The following is a 27,580-nucleotide window of genomic DNA, read 5'->3' on the forward strand; positions in this document are numbered from 1 at the left end:
GTGTTCTCCGAGTTGTTGCTCTGCTAAGATCAAATGGGCTGAAATACAGGCCAGTGAGCCCTGATCTCTCTTTTCAAACCAAAGCATGTCTTGTGTGACCTGCCTTACATTTCAGCCTTGGAAAAAATCTAATCCTGAAAACATTGAGGCTGTTGAGCAGCAATTTCAATGTCCACAGGGAATCTCTCTCTCTCTCTCTCTCTCTCTCTCTCTCTCTCTCTCTCTCTCTCTCTCTTTCTCTCTGTCTCTCTCTCTGTCTCTCTCTCTGTCTCTCTCTGTCTCTAAGTTTATAACCATGGAGATAAATTAAGAAAAATAATGGCTTATATTAAAACAGCCTGTTGATTAGATTAATATATGGGTGTGTAATGCATAGTGGAATCTTTAAATGAAAATGAAAAATTCCAACAAACTTATTCTGATCATGGTTTCCTTTCCCCCATCTTCTCTCATGTACTCCGCATTGCATCCACCATACAATTCAATGATTCTTTTTTAGAAGACACACAGGCAGATAACAAACCAGAAAACAAAAGCAAATAAAAATCCCAAGAAATGCTTACATACAAAACAGACATACAAGCAAAGAAAACAGAAAAACAAAATGATACACTTATGAAAGCTCAGTGGAATCTTTTTTTCTAAACAGTTGCACTGTTTTCATTGTTGTACAATTGCATAGTACATTGATTGTGCATGGTTTTGAATAGGGTAAGGCAGGCTCCATGAAACCTCCCTCTTGCATGGGACATTTCAGGCTGGTTTACTATGAGTAGGGAGCAGGGACCAAGGTTCTGCCAGGGCTTAAAAAAGAATGATGATCTGACTAAGCAGAAGTCAGAGAGCTGAGGGATTTGAGCCCATCTGAGAATATTGAAAGAAGTAGAGACTTTATTCACTGGGCTCAAAGGAGGCACAGGAAGAAGGTAGAGGGAACACATTGATGTCAAGGGACAGGAGCCAAGAGCAGCTTCTGGAGGGAGGAAAAGGAGAAAGGAAACAAAGGACTCATGTCTTGTGCCCAAAACTGAAATGAATGATACTCTCCAGGAGTGATTCCAGAGACAGCATACTGGGTGGCCCAGCTGCATGGTCCTGGCATTACCATGGCTACCAAAAGCTACATACTAGAAAAGTAACTTAAAAGCTATACAATCATCAGCATAAATATTTTGTCTTTTAAATCAAGCTAGTGTTGGTTAGGAAAGGTTCACAGTATCGCTACTGCACAGTAGTGGAGAGTCTGCTCTGATCCCCTGTGTATAAACAATTCCTTCTCCTTGGTGACTTCAGGACAGAGACACAGCATTTGCTATAAGGAAAACACTTGAGTACAAGGCACATTTAAGCTGTCAAGCTCTCCCAGGAGTTCAAGAGACCCGTGGAAGGCCCACTATTTTTTCCCCATGTGGCATCTTTGCACTTGGTTCAGGTCTTGAATTAGACTGGAGGTGACAATGGTCTTGTCATGGAGGTGCTGTTCTCATCCCACAGTGACAGACTTGGCTAGGTTTCTGAGGAAGTCAACTTCATAGTCTCGGAGGACAGCCAAGCGGTAGGACAGAAGTTGGAGTGGGACCATGCTCAGGATGCCCTGGGGACAATCCACCATGTGGGGCAACTCAATAGTTTTACACGCGAACTTGGAACTCTCGGTGTCATCCTTGGAACACAGTATGATTGGATGACCCTGGTGGGCAGTGGCCTGCTGCAAGGCATTCTGGCATTTGGTAAAGCAAGGATCCTTCATGATGACCACAGTGGCCGACATCTGTTTGTCAGTTAGTGTCAGGGGCCTGTCCTTCAGCTCTCCAGCCAGGATCCCTTCTGAGTGCATGCCAGATATCTCTTTGATTTTTAAGGCTTCTTCCAGGCATGTAGCATAGTTATACCCCGTCCCATTACCAGGAAAGGCCTTTGTGTGCAGAGCTCCAGGGACAGGTCATGGATCTTCTCATCTAGAGACAACACTTCTTTGATGAGCTCAGGTAAAGATCTGAGGCCCCAATGATCTCCTGTCTCCTGTTCTGTTGAGAAATTTGGTCTTCAGATATCATAAAACCAAACATCACCAGAGAGATGAACTGGCTGGTGTAAGCCTTGGTGCTTGTCACCCCAATTTCTGGCCCTGCATTGATATGGACACTACAGTTGGTCTCCCGGTAAATAGAGCTGCCCATGGTGTTGGTGATGCCCACATTTAGCTCCCTCTCAATCCTTACAGTATCTCAGTGCCAGGAGGATGTGTGCAGTCTCACCTGATTTGTTTATGAAAAAGCAAGTATCATCCCTTGAACATAGGTGTGTTCCTGTCCAGAAAATCACTGGCAAGTTCAACCATGACAGGTAGCTCATTCAGTTCCTCTATAACTTGCCATGTAGCCACAGCTGCAGGATGGATGGTTCCACAGCCAATTAACATGAAGCTTCGGCATCATTGACTCTCCTTCAGATGGTTCATCAAGCCTCCTAGGAGCACCTGACCTCTCATAGTATTGAAAACTGATTCTGGCTACCAGAAGATCTCTTTCTGCATAAGATGCACTGAATTTACCTTTCACTATTTGTGGTAGTTTGATCTGCAAGGTCTGGATGGCTCAGGAAAGGCCATCACTAGCTGAGCGCTTGATTCAGTGAATGGAGAGTTTCCCATCAGCCACTGCAGCGATGTCATCATCTTCTAAGAAGATAACCCGGTTGATATGTTCTATGATGGCACTTGCATCAGAAGCAAAGAAGAATTTCACAGCTTTAACATGCAGGAAGGTGGAGCTGTTCAGTCTCTTCGTCCTAGTCTTAAAGATAATCTTCACATTTTTAATATTGCATGTCTGATATAAGATGGGGATCTGTTCTCTTGACAGTTTGTATTTGCTTTGTACCCTGATGAGCAATAGGCCTGCCTCTCCTTGCAGCAACAGCTTCTCCTGAGTAGTGGATGCTCTTGAAAACCAATGCAAAGGCTCCTTCCAACTGCTGAATGACTCTTTCAACCAATGTTGAAAATGTAATGTCCTCAGTCTCCCTGCTGTTGAATACATATTTAATCAGCTTGGCGATAGTCTCTTTGTCAGTTTCTGACTCAAACTTGTAGCCCTTACTTTCCAGAAATTTATTTAGATCCTTGTTATTTTTGATGAGCCCATTATGGATGACAACAAACTCATTGTCTTTGTCCAAACGATGTGAGTGACTGCTGACAGCACTGGAAACCCCATGGGTTGTCCAGCATGTGTGGGCAGTGGCGAAGTGTGTCTCAAACTCCACCTTCACGCCCATGCTGTCTTGCTTGTAAAATTCTTCACCCAGAGCCTTTACTTTTCCCTTTTTCTTCACAAGACGGATGTGTCTTTCCTTGACTTTGTGGTAATTCCCATCAATGGCCACACCTGCTGAGTCATAGCCCCTGTACTCCAGCCTCTGCAGGGCCCTGATAAGGGTTTTGAAAATCTCCTTCCTTGTCTTGGGAACTCTATATTCATATGTACGTAGATTGTGCACATGGTGCCTACGATTGCTCGCCAGGATCAGAAGACTCGCTGTGCCTGGCACTCCCTGACTCAGGCTCAGCTCAGTGGCATCTTAAGCTAATGTTCGGGACATGAAAGGAGATAGAAGTAAATTGTTGTAAGTTATTTTTTCATCTGTAGTTGGAAAATTTCAAAGAGAAGCACTGGTGGTACTGATTCAGAACATATAATGATTAGAATAAATAATGATCTTTACAGACTGTTATGCATAGTAACACAATAGCAGAGGGAACAGATCACAGGGCATGGCTCTTACGCCACATTCTATCTTCTCTCTAATCTACACGCATTTCCATGGAGTCCATCTTTGTGGCAAACACCAGAAAGAGTGGACCTCAAGGCCTGTCCCCTTAAGACACATTTCCTCCAATAAAGTCACAGCTACTCCAACAAGGCCACACCTCAAAATAGTGCCAGTTCCTATGAGCCTATGGAGTCATTTTCCTTCAAACTACCACATAAGTGATTTAAATGGAATCATCAAGTAATGGTAGAGACACATCCTCCAACTCTCCAGTTCTTGCCACTAAATGAAGCATCCAGTGCTGTGATTGGGTTACCTATAATTGAGTTGAAATTTCTGTTATTCATTATCATATTTGAAAATTCAGAGCAAATAATTACTTTTTATAACTTTTGAAACTTATTTTTATTATCCATTTAGTGTGTGTGTGTGTGTGTGTGTGTGTGTGTGTGTGTGTGTTTTCATGCTACTGCATATATGTGGAAGTCAGAGGATAACTTCTGTGGTTATCCTCTCAGAGGGGTGTGTGTGTGTGTGTGTGTGTGTGTGTGTGTGTGTTTGTGTGTGTGTGTGTTTGTGTGTGTGTGTGTGTGTGTGTGCATGTGCAATCTTCTTCTACTCTGGGCATTCTGAGGACTGATATCAGAGTAAAATTTTCAGCAAGTGTTGTTACAAAGTAAGCCATCTCACCAGCCGTAGGATAGGTTAACTTGTAAATTATAAATGCATGCATACACATATTGCTGGTTATGAGAGCATCTGTTTGGTATCCTGCATTCCATGAATGGAATATTTCCCCTCAATATTTATCCTATATAATACCATTAATTCATAAAACTTTATAGCCAATTTTCTTTAAATTGCAACAGAATTTACAAGAATAAGCATTAGTGGAATATGGTCAGAGGTATCCATAGATAGAAAAATCTAATGTGCTTACTATTGAGAACTGGGCTTAGAAAGTCAGTGGTGGAAAAGACAAACATAAAGATTCATATTCCCAAAAATATGTGCAGGAAATACCATGTTATAATTACTACGAATATGGACAACATTAGCAAACAGATACACACATCTTCATTTTAATTTCAACAGAGACAGAAAAAGGTAAGGGAAATACACATTTTAGTTGATGTTAATCTTTAAGAAGAACCCTTGTTAAAAAAAAAGAGAGAGAGAGAAGACATGCGTCTTAGCTTTCTGTCATAATCAGAAAACATTTGAAATTATTAAGCTACAGAGAAAAAACATTTCTGTTGGCTCAGATTTTTGTAGTTTCAGAGATCATGATAATATTGTTTGGTGCCTTTATTGATGTTCAATAGGTAGAATACTTGTTAGACCAAAACTACATACCTTAAGATCCAGAGATCAAGTAGAAAGAGGAAGACATGGAGGTGTCCTTGTGCCACCCTCTGTTTTTCACGCTAAGGATGGAACATTGTGAACATACCAGGTAAGTGCTCTACACTCTGTGGGAGTCAGAAGTTAAGCTAAAACTCCTACAGTCATCTCAGAAAACATACTTCTAAGAATGAAAATCTTCCACCAAACCCATCTTATTTTTTTACATTCAGAATTTTATTTTATTATTTTATTAATTTATTCTTATTACATCTCAATGGTTATCCCATCCCTTGTGTCCTCCCATTCTTCCCTCCCTCCCATTTCCCCCTTATTCCCCTCCCCTATGACTGTTCCTGAGGGGGGATTACCTCCCCCTGTATATGCTCATAGGGTATCAAGTCTCTTCTTGGTAACCTGCTATCCTTCCTCTGAGTGCCACCAGGCCTCCCTATCCTGGGGATGTGGTCAAATATGGGGCACCAGGGTTCATGTGAAAGTCAGACCCCACTCTCCACTCAACTGTGAAGAATATCCTGTCCATTGGCTAGATCTGGGTAGGGGCCAAACACAACTTTTTAAAGTTTCTATCCTTCCCAGTAGCATCACCCTGGAGACTAAACTTAAAATATGGACCTTTGGGAGTATTTAACATAAAGACTATAGCAACAGGATAATATCTTCAAGAGGGAAAGTAGATGTTATAAATATTTACAGTAAAACAGTAGATTTAGTTCTAGCAGACATTTAGGGGAAGCAGCAGAAAGATAAATAAAAAAAGGGAAGATAGAGTGGTATTCCCACCTGAGTAATAGTCACCAAGAACACACGGACACACAGAGTTAAGAGATTAAAGAAGAAATAGAAAGGCCACTACTTGGAACAAAAAAAAAAATGGTTAGAAAAAAAATGAAATAATAACAACCACAACTGCCCAGAAACTGAGAGTAAAAATGTACCAAAATTTCAGCAGTCATAGCTAGAGTCGCCAAATATTTTTTCAAGGAGTAATGTTGATCTAGTAGTCAACCAGAAAATCAGGACATTTAAATAATACTATATAAGCCTGGAAAGGGGGAGATAAGGACCAGCATAGTATGCTGGTTTGAATGCGAATGACTTCCAGAGGCTCATATATTGGATTGCTTATCTAGCAGGCAGTGGATGTACTTGGGAAGGATTAGGAGTTGTGACCTTGTTGGAGTAGGTGTTACCTTGTTAGACAAGGTGTGTCAGTGGCAGTAGGCTTGAAGTTTCAAAGGCCCACGTGAGGTGAATGGGTTAACTCTCCGAAGCTGTGAGCTAGCACCCAAATAAATGATTCCTTCATTAACTTGCCTTGGTTATGGTGACTCCTCATAATAAGAGATCAGCAATTAGACAGGTAGAGAGTAGGAGAAAGGATTACAGGCCAAGTGGAATGGAGAAAGGCAATGAACACTTGACTTTGAGCAGAGTGAAATAAAAAGTAATCATGTCATGTTCACTGTTTTCCTTAGAGTGAGGGACAGGTAAGTGTACATTTTTGTAGAAGCTGCAAGTTAGCTATGGTAAAGATAGTGAGAAAGGATGTCACTGACAAAGATTGCCCTCGATGGTACAAAATACTAGAAAGCCTGTTTTCTAGAAATAGAAAATAAACAGAGGGATCATTTTACACAAGGGCCTCTCCAGTTACGACCCAAGGAAGAGGCAGGACTGGGTGTCAAAGAGCACAATTGCTTCTCTCCTCTTTGGATGCTCCCATTCACCTTAGCTAGGACCATGTATATATTGCACAAGGCTGACAGAAACTGCATTCTACAGGCCACACTCTCCAGCCAGATCTGTGCAGCTCAAGTCCTAACTCTTCTACCCCTGTCTATGCCTGCAAACAGTCTTCCCAGGCTTAAGTGCTTCAGGACTCTCTCTCTCTCTCTCTCTCTCTCTCTCTCTCTCTCTCTCTCTCTCTCTCTCTCTCTCTCTCTCCCCCAGACTCTTTTCCTCTGTGGTATTATATGGCCTTAGACATTCACTTGAAGCTTTTTGAAATTAACCTACCCACATACTTAAAATGGTTTCAACAGTAACGCTCTATTCTATGACTGTGTCTGGAGACAATGTTAGCTACAGAACGCAAGCCCTGTACAGCCTCCAGGGAGCCTGTGATTCAGATATAAAAGGAGAATCTCAGACTCCCCGTAGCTCTCATGTTAAAGATGGAGGCTTTTATTATTTTTATTGCTAGCAACCTAGAAATGGGAAAGAGAAAAAGCAAAACTATGCCATTCTGGAAGTAAGTGACCTACTTTTAGCCTAAGATGAAAGGGAGAGTAAGAAGAATCAGAAGAGAATAAACCAATCTGTGGGACGAACAGGCATCTATGATTTGAAGTGGTGTAAGTTAGCAAGACTTCCTTATGTATGAGCCTGAAGGGGCAAGCTGGATGATGCTTCTGGCAAATACAACATACAGGCAGTTTTGAGAAGGAATCCTCAGCTCCCTGTGTCTATATCTTATGAGTGGCCTAGACAGGCCTCTGAGATACTAAGGAAGGCATTTTGAGTATGTGAGTCCTACACACAGTTCTAATGTTGGACTCTCTCCATCGAAATCACTGCCTTGAGGCCTGGGAGCCAGATCCCAGGCTCAAACCCCGTAGAATTAGGTGAAATGGGGGAAGGCAGCACATTAAACCCTTTGCCATTCTGAGGTTACAAGCACAAGGAGCACAGAAGGGGCTTCTCTTCCCAGGAGATGTACACACCGAGTTAAGAAAGGAAAGCACTTTGCCATGTTCATAAATAAACGAAGACACATGGGAGAGGTTCTCTGTAGGATGATAAATGGAATTTTCCCTGTTGATGGGGCTGTAAGAGGCATCCATTTGAACGAGGAAGATCTCGTTTAAAATGGCTCTCTGGCAAGAGAAAGCTTAAGGCCAGTTCTGCAGACTGAAGGCAAGTGCTGTACTCTATGCTGGGCTAGGAGGAACATTGTTTCAGAGTTGTGAAGACTGGATGACTGCATTAAGGACTTGTGCAGTGTCTCTTACAGAGAAGGTGCTAATCTCTCCATCAATCAGAGTAAAAAGAGGAGTAACTTCACTTCTGATAAGAATTGTCACTGTTGAGAGTACTTCCAAACAGGACATGGATATTATATCTCAAACTAAGGATCAGAGAAACAACAGCATGCACTTTAGTGTCCAAGAAGGAGTGAGAAAATAAATGTATTAATACTTCAGTTTTTGGAATTTTAAGTGAATGTATAAAAGCTTGCTATCACAGACTGTGGTTTTAATTACATAATTTCATGTTTAGGTGTTCCCAACTTCCAAATCCTCTCAAAATCCTTGACCACTTTTTAGCATTTCTATTAAATTCTTGCACAGTTTAGCTTTTTATTTGCTTGTGTTCTGGGAGGTTCCTTACATTGGCTCTGTAAACAGATGCTTATATAGTATTAGGACATCATGGGTCAAGCTGTGGATCCTGTCACCTCTGTTTCTCCTCATCTGGTTAGCAGCCCAAGGGACAAAAGCATTATTATCCTCAGCCTGCATTTAAAAGAACATCACAGGAGTAAACTCTGGAGACATCTTGCCTGGCTTTGAATCCTGGTCTTCTACTCATCTGCTGTGTGTTCTTTCAGCTAGTTGGCTGACCTCTTTGTGGCTCAGATTCTTCCTCTGCAAAACAAACTATTTGTGCATTTGCATGTGGCTGTAAGAAACTTGAAGGAACTGCTAAGCTGTACCTAAAGGAAGATTTCTATAAATATTAGCCATCATGATTATTATTAGAGAGATGAAACACTTCTCTTTTATGTACAACCATCTTCTGACAAAGGCATGCCAACCTCTCTCTAGAGCCAGTTGTCTCCTGCTTCCATCATCAGGGTGTGTGTGCATCACATGCTGTGTTGTTTGATGAATTGAATTAAAGGCAATGGACTGCACAGTCTCCTCCCAGCCTAGAAAGGATCAAAAAATTCATTTCAGAAACTGAAAGATGTTGAATCATTACAAATATTGAGTTGTTCCTATAATTAAACATTAAAGACAGCCCTCCATGATTTTTAAATTTTTATTATTTTTTCTTTTTTTTTTACATATACATTTATATTATTGCACATAAATAAACTACATAGAGCAAGAAGAACCATGAAACAATCAGGAATATATATACATATATATATATATATATATATATATATGTATATATATATATATATATATGAACATTCATAATATTTTGGCTATTTGAATTTGGCAACCTTTAAGAAAATATCTTTCCTAACTTTGGTGAGTGTAAAGTTCTGAACGTAAACCAGTATCTATCATATCTCACCTCTATCAACTTAAAACATCTAACTAAACCCCAAAACATCTTAACCCCTAAAAAACTAAGCTTAATTGTAAAACTAAACAATCTGGTCTTCAACCCCATCAGAGACTTGAGAAGGAATAAAACTTAATTAACCTGAGTAAACTGGAAGTGCAAGTTAGCAGCTTTCAAGATGAAAAAAATTACAGAGACAGTTTGCCGCCTGAACTGTCACCCAAAACTCTCTATAAAGTTAGAGCATTATCTTCAGCCTTCTGGCCAAGTATATATCTGACAGACATAGATGTGAGGCAGGAACTACCTGCAATTTTATAAAGCAATTCAATGTATCTTTAGTGATGAAAGTGGTTAGAAAAAAAGATTCTTTCTCATAAGAGTAATGAACAGTTTACAAGTGAATTAAATCTTTCACTCATAAGCTGCCCATGGTAGAAGGACATTCTTAGGTTTGAATGGTATATTAAATAGATATGATGATAGAAAACCATGGAAAGACTGAGTAGGAGGACAATCAGAGAGGGAGAAGGAAATGCGATGGAGGAAATGATGCCTCTGTCTACATAAAAGCTGAAAATGAGCGAGACATTTAGGATAGAAGACTGACTCAAGCCCATCTCTAAAGATACTTTAAAAAACATACGACTAACACTGATATTTTGGGCTAGAACAGTCTTGTTTCTCTCATTTGTTTAGAATTTGAAGACTCATGAACATGCAGATGGAGGCTTTGCTCACTCCCGAAACTACTCCTGAATGACTTTCTCTCAATCTCAAAGTTGTTTTTCAAGTTCCATCTCTGAGATTCACTCCCAAGTCAATGAATGGTGTGAAAGATATTTGGTTCACATCTACAGGTAAACAGCGAATGCCACTCTGCCTTGGTAATAAGCAAAAAAGTGACTGCTGAGTTTCTCGCTAGGTACACCAGAGCACGAGCCTAGGGATGCATGGGGCTGGAGGAAGTGGGATGCCAAAACTTGTTCAGGTATCATCTGCCACTGCCCTCCCAACTGTGGCACTGAAATAATCACCTTGTGCTGGCCTCCCTCACTGCTGCTGCTTATTTTTTTCGAGACTGTTCTGCATTACTGAAAAGAAGGACCAGTCCAGAACAAAACAAAACCTTTAATGTGCTTCATGCTGCAACATCAGGGGAGGAGGCATGAATGGAACATTGTCCATTCATTTCACTGAGATCCTGAGACGCCTATTGGTGTAACCCAAGAAGAGATGAGTGGACCAACCATATCCACTTGTCCAGACCAATCACAACTCTTCACTTAGAAACAATCACAGCCTTGCTGCTTAGGACCAGTCACAATCACCATGCAATTTGGACCAATCATGGCCTTGGTTATTATCACAAGGCACACAGTATTAACCTCACCAGAGGATGGTCCCGCCCTTAGCCCAAGGAAGCATGGATCATCCAACCTTGTGACTGCTAAATGTCTGGTACCAATAACTCTGGCTGTACCTTCAGGATGTCAAGAAAGAAGCCCCAGTCTTTAGCATAGCTGTCTCAATGCATTCATATAATATGCCCAATGGCTGGTGCAAAATAAAGATAACTCTCTGATGAGTGTCATCCTGCCAGTCCTATTGATCAAGGTAGCCTCTGAAAGAGGGGAGAACCTAGTAGATACTAACCAGAGCACCAAACTGTACCATTCCCAGTATCTTTGCTTATTTATAAAAAAACAAGCATCAGAATGGGTGGTTACAATGTAAACGTATAGAATTTATCCAACCACCACCAGCAGCAATTTTAAGAATAATTTAGTGCTTGCCACCGTGAAGAGAAAGGTAGTTTCTCTTTATATATCTGACTAGTCCTGGTTTGTCTGTGCAATACTAAAACAATATTTCCTACCCAAAGCACTGGGTTATTTTTTGAAAGGTGGACAAATAAAACCTGTAGTATTTATGCTGAACTTAACTCTGTTGACTGCTTCCAAGTTGAACAGTCCTCCTCTCATGGCATCTGGCGTTCTTAAAGTACTGGCCTGCATCTTTGCTGCCTTAAGTCATTTATATTACCCCATTATTACATTTTTCTAATGGCTCCAGGATTTATTTTCTCTACTTTTTTTTTTCACATTGATCTGTAGCTTTCTTTAAGAAACTACAAAGGATATGCCAAATTTCATTTTAGAAAGTAAGTAGCAACCAAGCTCATACACTATAATTTGATACAGGAACAAATCCTGTGTATTTTCAAACTGTAAGTGTTCCACAGTCTGTGAGTTTATTTTTCCACCTATCAATTTCTTTTAGGGCTCAGGAACCAGACAGTCAAACGGCCTCTCTTGTCCCTCACATGCTCTCTATGTGCGCTCATATAAGACCTGGTTTTACTGTAATCACATAATTGATGGAAGCATTCAATTTTCACTAGGCTAGCTTAGAAATGTGTAAGTCACAATTTCATGAATTGGAAACAGGAACAGATTACACTAAGGGGTAGGTCTCTGTGAATGTGGGCTGGGTACCGGGGACTAACACTGTGATTATGATCTTGAAAGTGCACTAGAGTTATCTGGAGGTTCCTATTTTCAGTGTCTGATGTAAGAGGTCTAGAGAGCATCCAACAGTTTATATGTCTTACAAGTTTTACATGTTGCTACTGGGATCATAGGAACAAACTTAGAGAACAAATCTTCTTCGTCATCTTGGAAAGCATTTCAGCAATTCCCAGTAGGTAGAGAGAAATGAGGTATAGACACAAAGGTGTGAACTGAAGAAGCTTTGATTCAGGCCTGTGGTTTATAAAAAGCTATGCTTGTGTATTGCTGGTAGTATTCACACACACACACACACACACACACACACACTGTGGGTACAACTGATTACTCAGCAAACAGAAATGTAAGTGGAAGGGAACATCTGAGGAACTAAAGAATATTCCCTAGACAATTCCAAAACACAAGGTTTAAAATGGGTATCCTTAATGTAAGAAGCTGGAAGCAACACAAAGCAGGAAGCAGCTAAGGGAACAAGTGGCTTCTTTGGCTTTGATTTAACTTCAAGGTGACATCATGAGGACAAAGCAAAAGGAAGGATACGGAGATAAAACTTGGACAGATGACAACCTTTGCTTAAAACCCAATGTCTTTCAGTTACCCAAGTGATTTGATTTTACTTTCAGTATATTAACCTCTTCAATACCTAGTTGCATTATCAGTGAGAAACAGGTAGTTGTGATACCTATATAGGATTAGATGGGCTATTTCAGATACCAAACATATATGTTATTGAATAAAGTATTAAACACTTCTATTCATTATGATGGGAGAATTAGGTAATAATCAGAATTCTGGAGCCCTATATCAGCTTTGATGGATGTCTATGTCTAAGCAGAATTTATGATGATTGGTTTATTATACTTGAATCTGAGTCACAAGAGTGAGTGACAGGCTGCCAGGGAGCTGCAGTCCTTCTCAATCTAGTACTAGAAATCAAGAAACAGTATAAGTGAACTGGACCAAAAAATTGCCAGAAGGAATATGTCCCAAATGCTTTGCAGAGTTCGGGAAAATCCATAATCCATAATGAAGGATTTAGTCTCAGATTCAAAAACATGTCATGTCAAATAAAGCAACAAGAAAACCAATAGTACTAAAAATGATGATAGCAATGAATATTAATTGAATCATTCCTGAATTTTATGTGCCACACTACACAACTTTAAATTATATACATACACATATACACATTTATTTTAGTTTGTGTGTGTGTACATGCACATATACAGGGTTAGGTGAAGGTGTATATAACCTATCCAATAATGAATTTATATTTTAATTTTACAGTAAAAATGTATATTTAAGAATTCAAAAATAATTTTTAAAAATCCAAATTGGTCAAGATTTGGTCAATACTTCTATAATTCTAGCACCCAGATGTCTTTGGTAGAAGTGCTATTGAGGCCAGTCTGGGCTACACAGTAAGATACCATCTCACTATGGCTGGAGGAATTGGGGCTCCCTGGGTCTGATTAACTATTACACTGACCTGTGTTGGTTAATATTGGCCCTTCAAGTATAAAAGTGTTTCAAGTATTCCATAAGCTTTCCATATCACCAGCTTGCATATAGAAGACTGAGGATTTCTCATTCCCCCCAACCTTGAGATACAATGGCTAACATTAATCTCTTTATATGCATAGATATACTATATAAATGTATGCACATGTTATTCATATTTATAAAGTATTTTAAATGAATTTTTAAATATATTTTAAAATGAATGTAAATAATATATGTTTATGTACATAGTAATCTGTAGTGTGTTCACATACAAGTATACATTTGGGTGGATGTGGATGTATTTATATACTCACACATACCTTTATTTATCACTAGTTCTTTAGAATTATGACTAAAGTATGAGACATCCATGGTACTTAAGTTGTCCAATCATGCTTATCTGTTGCATCCTGTTTCTACCGACTTTTAAGTTATCTGATAGAGATACTCAGATGTGACTTATCCAGGCTCAAGATAATGAGTTTTAAAACTCTATATAGTGGCCAGAGAGATGGCTCAGAGGTTAAGAGCATTGCTTGCTCTTCCAAAGGTCCTGAGTTCAATACCCAGCAACCACATGGTGGCTCACAACCATCTATAATGAGTTCTGATGCCTTCTTCTGGCGTGCAAGTATACATGCAGACAGAACACTGTACACATAATAAATAAATATTTTTTAAAAAAGAAAAAATTAAAAAATTCTATATAACAGCCTTTCCACTTAAGAGGAGACATTACTAGGGATCCTGTTGCTAACAGGATCCCTTGTTTTAATTTCGTCCTGCTCTGCCTGACCGCTCCATATGTTTCTTTAAATCCAGGGACCCAGGTAAAGTGTGCTCATCAGAAATAAATAGACTTGAATCCTGGACATTTTATGATTACTAGGGTTTGGGGTGAGGAAGCTGACATTTTAGCTGAAGTCAAGTGTGGTCAAAAGGAGATGAGGAAATGTTCATTGATCAATCTTGTTCACATGTTCCCCCAGAAAAGATGGGAAGTATGATATTGCTATGTCTTTAAAGGGAAAATGAATGAGGCAAACAAATCACACCCATACTGTGGTCATGGATTAGCCATAAAATTAAGGTCTGGTGTTGCCCACTTAGTTACCCCTTTTTTCAGGGTGCTGTGTAATTCCCACACATTTTCTTGATTATGGTTTGATGTTTAACTATTCATGATTGCTTTTGGTACAAACTCAAGCCATGTTTGATAGCCAAGTAGTTTTTTGTAGCATGCGAGTGATATACCTGGGTGATTATTTCCCACACAACTTTGAAAAATATATCTTATTCCTTTCAAAGACAGTAAATCAAAGGCATGGTCCACGCTGTCAACCCAGATCCAGCTGTTTTCTTAACCTCCTGTTGATGAGACTACATTTAAGAGCAATTCACTGATTTGTGATTTTCACTTTTCATATATAGCAGTAGTTATTCCTCTACCTCCAGAATTGAAAATAAGAATCATGGAACTGAAAGGGATAAAACACTTATTTTAGAAATCTTTAGTGTCTGCAGAAATTAGAAACCATCTCAGGAAACACTGTCATATTCTTCTAGTTAGTAGAAGCCATGGCACAGCAGCCATGACACAGCACTTCAATAAGTATATTAAAAAAAAAACATTTCAGAGAGCCAGATAACACACCCCTGCTCAAGCATATGAAGAGAGAGAGCAGAGACAGCTATAACAGAGATGTTGGCATTCTTCACTCTACAGCTTCATTGTTCATTGTGTTTTTTGTTTTACAGGCTCAGTGCTTCCTTGCTGAGTGTCATGTAGAATTTGTTCCTTGGCACATAGGGACAGCATGAAGATTTACTCTTTGCCCTGTCGACCCTTGTGCAGTCACTTCTGAACACTCAAACTCCTGTACTAACCTCATTTTCTACAATCATTTCCCAACATTCAGTAAGAATCACTGCCAGCGTAGGTTCCATAGAAATATTCTCGTCACTGTTGTCTCCATATTGCTATTGACTGTGGCTCACGGCACTGTTTCTATGGTCTAGAATCACCATGATGGTCCCATTAATTGCAACAAAAGCTGATGCAACTTTGTACATGAAGACTTCCTAAGTATATCCATCCAGAAAAAGCATATAAGGTATAAGGTCTTGAAAAATACTAGGAGGGAGATCCCCCTCAGACACAGACATAGGGGAGGGGAGTAGGGGGGGGAAGTGGGAGGAAGGGAGGGATGGGAGGATACATGGGATGGGCTAACAACTGAGATGTAATATGTATAAATTAATAAAAATGTATTAAAAAAAAAAAGAAAAATACTAGGAGGTGGAAAGCATAGTTGTTGTATGCTGTTCTACAGTACTTTCTTCTTTACTGTAATTTTTCTCACAAGAAGAGGGAATTTTATGTTAGAGTGAATAAGCAGTTCTGTTATTAGCTTGCTAGCTAGCTTTGTCCTTGTATGACAAGAGTTCTCTGAAATTGTGGACTTTAGTATTCATGAAGGGAAGAAGTATATTTTGTAGATATCACCAGTTGACTACTCCCAAATGTACAGGGACAAAGTTAATTTTATCTACCATCTCCATCCTGTTCTTTTTGCCTGGCCTACTCTGATTGCTCTCTGGACTTTGGGAGAGACTTGAAAAGATCTTTTAAGGGGTATGACAGATGATGCCCTACATCTCACAGGAATGAAACAGTCCCTATGAAGATGCTATATAGAAACGTTGATAATGCCAGAGAGGAACATTCTTTTTTATTAGCAGGCTGAGTAACCATATGCCATTGTGGCAATGCAATCTTGCTAATTCATAAATAATAATAGACAACACTAAGCATCAAATAGAGAGTTCTGTTTTACGCCCTATGGATATTGCTTAATGCATGCAGAATTTGCACTGTAGTGGTTGTGAAAGTGTGACTTGTAAGCATCTAAGAACAGAGCTGCTTACTTAACTAAGGAGAACAGAACTGGACTCTCATTTTTATGGAAGTCACTTTTCCCAAGGCCATTCTCTTAGCCAATGCCTGAGTGGGGCAAGTATATGAATGTCATTTCAGGACTAGACACAGATTTGTCGGCTGGTGGCTGCTTTAACATCAAGGTACCTTGAGAGTGGCTTTGATATACTCGTCTTAATCAGCAGGTGGTAAAATGTCTCTAAGATTCTCCCTTCCGTCTCACCTTCTCTATAATAAGCTCTCTTTCCTAGCCTTTCCAGATCTGTGATTTTTGTCAATGGTTTATCCCTAATTAAATCTTTAGGCAATTATAGTTATAGCATCTTCATTTCAGAAGAAATATACTAATATAAACTCGTATGATGATGCTGTGAAATGTCATTTTCTTCATATTTACCTATGGAAAATATAAGAACTGGGAATTTCCTGAGGTCTCAGAATTCACTAATGCAGAATGTTGGGTCTGTGGATAAAACCTATGCCAGTACAAGTCCAAACCTTGACACCTCAAAGCATACCTAGTAGTGACCAACCCTCAAAATATGTATATCAAAACTTTGAATGTGATAATGTGGACTAGATACAAATGAAGAGAATATTCATGAATTAGATGGTAGTTAAGGAAAAATTATCCATAATGACAGGTTAAGGGTACAGACAAAGTTTAATATGCAGTTTGCAGAGGGTGGAAAGGAAAATATTGCTAGAGTAGGGGAAAAATTCTGAGCTTAACTAAGAATACAGATGAATTCTTACCAGTCATAGCTTAGAGAACGAAAGCTTAGCTAAAGTAGTTCGTTCAGACTGAAATGTTAGTCTTTCTGTGTGTAGCCATGTCCCTTACCAGCATATTTAATGACATCAATAATTTCAAAGCAATTTTGAAGCTCAGTTTTATGATTTCTTATGAATTCTCCTTTGCAGTCAAGGGGTGTTTTGTTTTTTTTGTTTTTTTTTTTGTTTTTGTTTTTGTTTTTGTGTGTGTGTGTGTGTGTGTGTGTGTGTGTATAAAGAAAGCTATGGGAATCTTCTTTTTTAAAAAAAAAAATCAAGTGCATTATGGCTACTGGCTTTCGAGCATCTAGCTAAATCTATCAAATTAAATTCTAACCCTTAAAGCCACAGCATGTCTACTGTCTGTCACTAAGTTCACAATTGACAGGCCCTCTGTTAAACAAATTCTGCTGGTCACTTTGAGAAGATGCAAAAGTCTTTTTTTTTTTTTTTGGTCCAAAAATGGTAAAACAAAAAAGAGAATTCACTCAGAAAATATAAGCTGAGTGTGTGTGACTGTGTATGTGAGAAAGACAGAGAAAAGAGCGTGAGTATATGTTTGTGCATGTGTGAGTGTATGTGTGTACAAACTCAGAGTCTTATACATGTTAAACATATGCTATACCACCAACCTATAACCTACTTATAATACCTTATATCCTGTTCTTACTTTGGTAACAAAAGTCAAAAGTTGTTTTTAAGAATGTAATATAGGCATAAGATTAAATAAAGCCTTTTCTGTTACTCTTGGAATGTATAGACAGGCACAATCACAGCGAGGAGAGGGAATACTTGAGAATGAAAAGTTAAAGTGGCACTGGTGGTGAGGTGGTGGAGAAGGGGTAGGAGAGAGGGTAGATAAAATTAAGGATTTATAAAAATTCTACAAAAACCTATTACTTTTTAAGCTAGCTAAAATTCTATTATTAAAGAATGAACAAAATAATGATGATTGAATAATGTTGATTCCAGAAGCCAAAGGTTATGAAATTTAAATCCCAGTGCCAAGTGTGGGATATGTTCCTATGAATTGTTGGCTAGAGAGACCCCTAGGGGTCCCTAAAATAATAGAGGTTATTGCTATTGTTCAGCACAACTTACCTGCTAAGACCTTACTGCTGAAGGCATCACTTACTTTAGTTACACGACGCAGAGAAATTAAGCTGGAACTCAACTTGAAGCTTCCTATTGCTACCTTGCCTAGTTCCGGAAGGTGCTCTGCAGGCTGCTAGGTCAGAAAAACAGTTAGTGGTCTTTCCCAGCTGTGGACCTTCAGTCACACAGCTCTGACCTTTCAAACAAGATGTGTTAATGGCATAATGGTGACATGACAGGTATGAGGGTAACCAGTTGCTTTTTAATTGGGGTTTAGGCTACTATGTATGCAAGAATTAATGCCTGGCACTGGATGCCTGGTCAAAAGCCACATGACACGTCACAAGATTCGTTTATTAATGTGTCAAAATCAGTACGTTTTAGACTATCTGCGGAGTTGTCCCTGCTCTCAGCGCTAACTGCATTAGCAACCTCTCCATCCTTCCCTATTGCTTATATGCTTTGTACTTCTAACATTTTAGCTGTATGTTTCTCCTTCATTAATCTTCAGAAAAAAAGACATATTTTCAACTCCAAATCATATATATCTATATTATTTGCTTTGAACTCAAACTCAAATAAATGGCAAAGCAATGCACAAAACCAAATTAATAGTGGTTACAGTCATCAGTCTTTAGCTCAGGAAACTAATTTCACTCTTTCTATTTCAATTCAACCTTTATCAGTACTTCAGGGAGAACACAGGAAAGAAATCATTGATGGTAATTACATTGAGTAAAATCTTTCCATGAATATATACGAGTTGCTCATATTCCCTATTTCTATGTAGGTTTCAAGAAATTAAAATCCAAATTTAAATTTATATTTAGCAATCAATCCAGGAATGGTAAGTAGTATATTTCAATTCCTTTTCTTTCTCTGCCTTTCTGCTACACATTATCATTATCATTATTATGAATAAATCCCAGGTTTATGTTTCTAGGTTATTTTTGATTCACAGTAATACCAGTTTTCAGTAAAAATATTTATTCAGTGGTTAGTTTGTCATGTCAAATCATAATAAACTGTGCATACATGTGTGGTTGGAAATTATTTCCTTTAAATGATTTTTGTTGTTGTTGTTCAACTAGCGTTCCCTTATTCTGTATTTGTGTAACTGGGAGTTGTGATTGGTGGAGCTTCAGAAAATAAACAGAAGCTCTTTAAAAATTTCTAAACACAGTTGTCCTTATTCCAGATTGAAAGAAGAGCTATCAATGTATGTGTGAAGGTGCTATGATATCAGTTTATTGAGAATAACTTCTATATTCCTATTTTTCATGATCACATTAACTGTCAATTCTCTAAACCAGACTGTCATCATTGCTGACTGCATTTTCTTCTAGGACTAGTTGAAGCAGAGGGTTTGCTAAGGGACTTTAGCAGTTATTCTTTAACTAGGGGCATTCTGTTTTCTAGGAGCCACTGGTTAATCCACCCTTAGGAAGGAATGTTAATTGCACCTCAGGAGTGGAGCACCATTTCAGGAATGGTGCCAATCACCTTTTAATGTGTGGGAGAGTTTCTGGAAAGCTTTAGTTAACCTGACTTAAAGTATTAAGTTTTTAAAAGGCCGGGGAACTTTAGCCTAAATGCAGTGATATACGTAGCTTGACAGAAATAATATTTGTTGTACCCTGCCCTAATTTTTCTTTAGTCATTTGCTCTGTGAAGAGCAACAGTCTTAAATTCATTAAAGCAAACCTGTGTGAGGCTCACGATTTGAATAACTACCACTGCCGTCAGCCACCACGTAATGCTGTCTATCAGACCTGAATCTTGGAAGAGAAATATTCTTTCATCCCTCTATTTCCAGCCAGCTTTATGATTGAGGGATGAGCAGTGTGTTGACAGCAAACATTTAAGAGACACGGTGATGGTTAATGTCAGTGGTCAACTTGACAAGATGTAGCCTTACCTAGGAGACAGGCTCCTGATCCTGTTTGTGAGGGAGGTTCTCGATTGGTATTGTTGAAGTGAGGTGACTCATCTTAAATGTAGAAGACTCCATTCCATGGCTTAGAGTCCTGGACTGGATTAAAAGGAAACCGTGAGCTGACCAGCAGCATTCCAATGACCTGGTCACCTTAAGTGCTTGCTTCCATGATCTCCCCTCTGTCATGGGCTGTTCTTTACATTGTGAGCCAAAATAAAGCTTTCCATCCTCACGTTTCTTTTGTCATGTATTTTAGAACAAAAAGAGAAAGGCTAACTACTGCAGATGATAATTTGCTAGCTAATCCACGCTGAATACCTGAGATACACACTGGTGTGTGTGTATGTGTGTGTGTGTGTGTGTGTGTGTGTGTGTGTGTGTGTGTGTGTGTGAAGAAAATTCAGTATTCGCCTTCAAGCTTTGAGACTATTTGCTGTGTGGTGATTTGTAGATCACAGGCCATGTTGCCAACTTCCAGTCTCAGTGGTGTCTCCGAGAGGTGGTGACAAACTAATCCTTCATCGGTTATATAGCCATCAGATTGATGGAACTTTTTTTCTACAATAGCAAAATGTAAAAATGACTTCGAGTGTGGAAAGTTAATTGTTTCAGAGAAGTGAGACCTTTTATTTCCTCAAAAGTTTCAAAGAGTTCAGGTGATAGGTCTATGTGCTGTCTTGGTCACATGCCACTCAACTAAAATTATGGGAAAATTCTGTTTTTACATTTAAAAATCTAAATTTGTTATATTAGTGAATATTACACTTGTATATAGTCATCATAATGAACTTATATATTATAATCATATATTATATATTATTATAGTTAGTCTTCTGACAGATTTATATATTCTGAACAAAATGCCAGAACGTGTACACTTTTTTTTGACCACCAAATTGTGTGAGTATAAAGTCAGTTTTTCCCCCTTAAAGAACCCCGTCTTCTTCCAAAAACAGTTTACATTTCTCTTTATGCACTAAACCAGAAGCATTTTCATTCTTATGACTAGCCCTTATTTTATCTCCAGCCAAATGAGTCCTCCAGGGGTAAAGTGCACCGTTAACAGTCTTAAATTTTTATTGAATTAATAACCAACAGATTGGTGGCAAGTATAATTTGCTGGGGTCAAGATGATAATAGCGATTTGATGAACATTGATAATAATACGTTACAGGTTGTTTTAAAGCCAACATATTAGTTGAAAACATTTTAGAAAATGGGCTTATGATTGCTTCGTGTGACCCATGAAGGAGAAGTGTTTGATAATGAGAGCAAATGTATCAGCCAGAAGACAAAGAATTCTGGAAGTTAATCCACTCATAACTTCACATAACATCCTACAATTAAGATAACTGCATCCAATGTCCCTGGATCAGTTCGTAGGAAGAACTGCAACTCTACTGCTAGTAGGACATAGAGCTGCTGGGTTGTGGTTTCCTACTCCTGTTATTCATCCGGAAATTATCTATGGGGGTAAAGAAACTTCTCTTTTGTTTTTCTTTATTTTTGAGGCTATATTATAATCACATTATTTCTTCTTCCCCTTTCCTCCCCACCACATCTTCCTAAATTTCTCTTTTTGTTCTCTTTCAGATTCATGACTTCTTTTTTCTTTCGTTGTGTTGCATGCATATATGTAGATGCTTACACACACGGATGTCTAAGTATAATCTGGTCAGTCTGAATAATGGGTAAAGCTGCTTTGCAGTGCTAATGAGTCCCTGCAGAACTAAGACAACAGAAAATGGATATGTCGAGTATTTTAATCATAGTATCCTAGACAAAAATCCTGTATTGACAGAAAAAAATTGAAATTTTCTTTAGGAAAATGATATTCTTCAGAGAAAATGATATTCTCCAGAGTTTCACTGGAGAAAAGATGCTATAAAGTTGGCTGTCTACCTGGGCAGAGGAAGCGAGAAGCTGAATACTGAGGAAATATCAGAACAACAGCACACATACGGTAAATTGTTTGGGCATTCAGATATTTTCTGTTTTCTTCTCTAAAAAACGTGCAGTTTCACTTCGTTTTTAATTTATGGTTCTTGGTTCCCTTGACACCTCACAAAACTGATCCACGCTTGACCTGAGGCCAGTGGAAGGGCAACTGGAATGTCTCTGTAACATACAGACAAAAACTTTATGTCATTGTTTGTGGTGCAAATATTATTCCATTTTTTTTCTATAGTGGTAAAATAAGGTGTGATTCTTAAAGCTTGGCTGCAGAGTAAAAAGAGAGCCTGAGATTTTTGAGAAAAAAAATATTTCTTGTTGGCAAATACTGAGAAGAGTCTTGATTGTCATCACAAAGTAAGGTAAAGAAAATTTACTGACGCCGTAATCAAAATCACTACACTGGCATCCTATAGCCGTTCTGAGTATATAATTATGTAAACTATAGCCACCATCATAGATTATTAGTGCGCACACAGATATGACTTCCAAACCAGGGTGCAGTTACAGTACACCAAACTGTTTTGAATGTTTTATACAAATATCTCACTAGATTTTCACACCATGTGAAATTTCTACCATTCGTTATCTTCATGATTCTTGTATAGTGTTGCATTCATCAGAATCTTATCCTTTTGTTGACAAATATATGCCACTGAATAGGCTTTACATTGCACTATCCATTCATCGCCTAGCCGACTTAAATAATACCAACATCTCTGAATAGTTGTTTATAAGGATATATGCTTCAATTTTTCATTGGATGTTTGTCCACAAGTATGTTTCCTAGACCACTTAACAGCATCAAGGATAAGGTTTTGCGAAGGTGCTAAGTTGTTTTGCTAACTGGATGTATAATTTTCCTTTCCCACTAGTAATGTATGAGGCTCTGTGTTCTTGTCGTCCTCAGCAGCACTTTTTCTTTTTATACTAATTATTCTAGCACATGAAAAATGTTTTTCAATTTTTATTTGAAATTTAATGATAATTAGTGATATTTTTGTCTATGTGCAAACCGGTTATTACTATGTCATCTTTGGAGATCTTTGTCCATAATTTTAGACTATTAAATTGGATGGTTGGTACTGTATTCATTTTATTAATTCTATCACATTTATTTTTTCATATTTCATATTTTTATATTGTAAATTCAAGGCCAATTTCAGTAGGAGGTGCAGTAGTTTTAAATATACTTATGTTTTTCACAAGTATCTAATCTCCCTCAGAGAATTCCTTCACATTTGCTCCACTTTAACTTTGATAGCCACTAAAATCTATACATTATATTACCTTTCATCTTGACTTTGGGAATTATATGAGATTAGACATATGTCTAACAAAACAAACCCACAGTTTATGGTGTCAAACTAAATACTCCCATTGCTCTAAAACTAACACGAGAGATTTACTTATTATTTTTGCCTTTCCCATGAAGTACTTCTCAATCACCAATCCTTCTGTATTCTTTATAGTGTCTGTTTTGCAGAATGAGGTGCTATTTGAGTTTCTCTATATTTCTGAGTTGAAAATATTCTTTTTTTTTTAGACACTAGAACTGTCTTTATTAATGCCAGCCAAAACCTGAAAGTCAAATTTAGCATTCCAGCTGGCAACTGCACATTCTTCATATTTTAGGCATTATATCATTATCAAATACTGGATTTGAAAATGTGTTTATTTTATATCATCTTTTCAAGCAATAGTTTTCTATTTTGAATTGATATAAAATTGTTTCACTATCACTTTCTATTGTTGGGACTTTTGATGGTATCTAAAATTCACTCTATTACTTAAGGAAGGTCAAAAATCTTTAATTCCTTATTTCATTGGCAACTTTGTATTGTTATTTCTTATACATATGAGACTATAGGAGCCATTCTTAGTCAAACAAGCACAGCCACAATCAACTAAATCAACTAATAGAACTAATAGCAGAACTGTTTCTAAGGCAGACCTGTAAAACAAAAAGCTTGACTTTTACTGTAGTCCAAGAGTTTAATGTAATTTGTTACATTACATTTATCTCAACCTCTTTCCTTATTTTCCTTGTGAGTTCTTTTTAGATTCATCAATTATTTAAGAATTTCTTTAGAATAATTTTCCAGTTTTAAGAGTGTTTTGGCACATACTTTTAATTTTTTTTTTTATCATTGTGGTACCAGAATATACAAAATATTGGATCACAACCATGATGACAGTGTGCTTATTACTTTATGCAGAGTATTTGGAGGTCTTTAGTCCTCCATTGTCAACAATGTCATTCAGAGCTCAATTCTAATAGTATACATATGGACAGGAGTCTGGAGGAAATAGCTGAAATTTCCAGATTCCATATTCTTGTACTCCAGAGCAATTGGATGGCCCTGAGACATGTGAACAGTGGTTGAAGTTGATATTCTAATAAGACATACAAGGGCACACAGAAGAATGTCAGTGGGTGGAAAAGCAGAGACATGTTAGAAACTAAAATGCTCCTGGGCCATGCGCATCTTTGATGCTTTATGAGTTATTAATGTACTTTCTACCATCTTCCATCCATATATGCATATTCTGTTCTTTTTTTTTTTTTTTTTTGGTGCATGCTTTCTCTGATATGTGTCTCTGTTAGAGAAATCTCCAAAAGTTCTGCCTACAGGCTTTTCCCCCTATACCGATCTTGCTGTTTTTTACTCTCCTGCCATAATACTAGCCCATTTCACCCACAAGGTTTTTGCACTGTTTAGCTTTGTGCAACAACTTGACACAGTGTGCGGTCATCAGAGAGGAAGATCCTCAGCTGAGGAAATGCCTCCTGGCGATCAATCTGTTAAGACATTTTCTCAATTAGTCATCAGTAGAGGTGGGGGAGGGATCAGACCATTGAGGGTGCTGGCATCCGTGGACTAGGTTCTAGGAGAAAGTAGACTGAGCAAGCCACAGAGAGCAAGCCAGTAAACAACAACCACCCACGGTCTCTGCATCAGCTCCTGCATCCAGGTTTCAGCTCTGCTTGAGTTGCTGTCCTGACTTCCTCCAATGATGGACTATGATCTGCAAGAATTAGTCAAATGAACCCTTTCCTCCCCAGCCTGCTTTTTGGTAATAGTGTTTCTATCGCAACAATAGGAACTCTGACTAAGACAGTTGTGCTACTTTCAGTAACAATGAAAAAAATAACCACTAACAACCAATGTTCTTCTGTGGTTACTTACTTTTAAAACATGCTACCACCAATTTAAAAATACAGCTTAGTTGTGAAGACATTTACATTTCATTAAGTGCATCTGTGTAAACTAAACATTTTGTTTGACACAGAAAATATTATAACAGGTTATCTTTCATTGTTTTAAATGGAAATAAACCTTCCAAATACTCAATAAAATTACATTTCAAAGAAGTCTGGAAGACGAAGATATATCCTGATGGAATTTAAGGTAGTGAAAGAGCTTGTGAACTTGATTTTGTGTTTACTTTCACGAAGAATGTGTTTACCCTAATCGGTGTGTGCCAGGGACTGACTGTAACAATTGGAGTTTTCCCAATACACTTTTGTTACGGGGGTCTTGAGGAGGATCTTTTTTTTACATGCAATGGACAACAAATTTTTACCATGGTTAGTCTGTGGTTTGCTTCTATGGCAGAGTCTCCTCTTGACTTGAGGACTCAGCTTGATTGGCTGAGCATTAAGGATATTTACATCTCTAAGGCTGGGTTTACAAAAGCATGTTTCAGAAGGCCTGACTTGGAAAATAAATATGGTGCCAGTGGTCCTCATATTTGTAGTCAAGAAGCTTGATAGCTGTTTCTTGAGGCTTCATGCATATGCTGATAAAATTTAGTTGTAACTATAATAGCCCTGTAGCAATAGCAATAGCAATATTGTTCCTAGTAACACACTAGCAGCTATATCTGGTGTGGTGACTGTCTCCCATCACCTTAACCCTAATAGGGAAAGCCCTGTCTTTAGCCTGTTAAACAGAACGTAAAGCATGCCTTCATTTCTGTACATTTTATTCTTTTCTCCATTATACTCATTTAAACTAAAGTATTGCATTCTCAGAGGGATATTCCCATCTTCCTCACCCTTTTCCCCAAATATATTCAAGTATCCCCATTTCAACAGAGGACTTCCTGGATGTACCTGGCATCCAACACCTCGACAAGCTACATGGCTGTGTGAGTCCCTGTCTTTTGAGGGAAAGTTTTATTACTCATAACTCCTGGTGCTGCTGCTACAGCAAAAATCCCATACTCATATTCAAAAGGAATGATGATAAAGTGGTTTAGTCTTTTTTCACTAATACAGCTTTATAATAGTAGAAAGTAAAATAGTTCATGATAGTTTTTGTAGCTAAGTCTTGGGGGTGGCAAACTGAACCAGTTTCCAGTCTTTCCTTGCATGTTTATTTGCTTGGGGTGAGTTCATCACTGAAAAGCAATTCTTACAGTTGAGCAATAAATCCCATGAGAAAATACCCTTTTGTAAAATATAGAACCCATAAAAGCTCTCACAATTGCAGTGGCATTGGACAGAGAACCACACTAGAAATATGAGAGGATTATTCAAATATGGGCTAGTTTAATAGAATACAGTTTAAATTATCTATTATGCCATGAATATCATCCTAGACACAATAATAAAAGAAAACTAACATATTTTGTGACCATAATAATGTATTATATTTTATAGTATTGTTATAGAAAAATACACAATTTCACTCAGAATTTATTGTAAATTTTAAAATACACTTTAATCACAGGGAACTGTATAAGTAAGAAAGGAAAATGGAGGCTATGGCGAAGCAGAGTGCTAGGAAATGGGCAGCTAACAAGAAAGTGCTTTAAAAAGTTATATAGAGACATACTAAGTATAAATATTCACATATAAACAGCAGTCATTCATGTACTCAGGAGTGCTCCATGCCCTCATGTGGAGGTTAGAAGACAACTTGATAAAGTCAGTGCTCTCCATTCACCATATGGGTCATGAGAATTGAAGTCATATTATTAGGCTTGGGCAAGTATCTTTACTCACCAAGCTAATCTCATCTGGGCAATATATACACAAACATAAATATATATGTGTCTTCATGATATATATATATATATATATATATATATATATATATCAAACAATCATTTTCTTTTTATATTTTGAGACTACAACATAAGCACATCATTTTCTTTTCTTTCCTTTCCTCTCTCCAAACCCTTAATATTTCCCTCCTTGCTCTTTTTTAAATTCATGGTCTCTTTTTGCATGAGTTGTTACACTTATATATGTATGGTTACCTTACACAGGTGATCAAACAAAAATCTGGTATCGGGTTTGGCATACTTCTTTTTAAGTTGTTGATCGGAGGAGTCAACACAAAACAATATAGGATACTATTATTACTCGATGTCACTCACCAGAACTTAGTTGTAAGA

General features: G+C 38.0%; 1 pseudogene across 1 annotated transcript in view; it reads right to left on the reverse strand.

The window, feature by feature from the left end:
- Positions 1-1,483: 1,483 nt before the first annotated feature.
- Positions 1,484-27,580, reverse strand: part of LOC311606444 (glutamine--fructose-6-phosphate aminotransferase [isomerizing] 2-like) — a 32,924-nt pseudogene continuing 6,827 nt past the window's right edge. The window contains exon 3 of the transcript in view: positions 1,484-3,472. The product of the transcript in view is annotated as a glutamine--fructose-6-phosphate aminotransferase [isomerizing] 2-like (transcript). The remainder of the gene's footprint in view (positions 3,473-27,580) is intronic.

The sequence above is a fragment of the Acomys minous genome, assembly GCF_964271855.1.
Source record: "Acomys minous genome assembly, chromosome: 10".
NCBI classification, from domain to species: Eukaryota; Metazoa; Chordata; class Mammalia; order Rodentia; family Muridae; genus Acomys; species Acomys minous.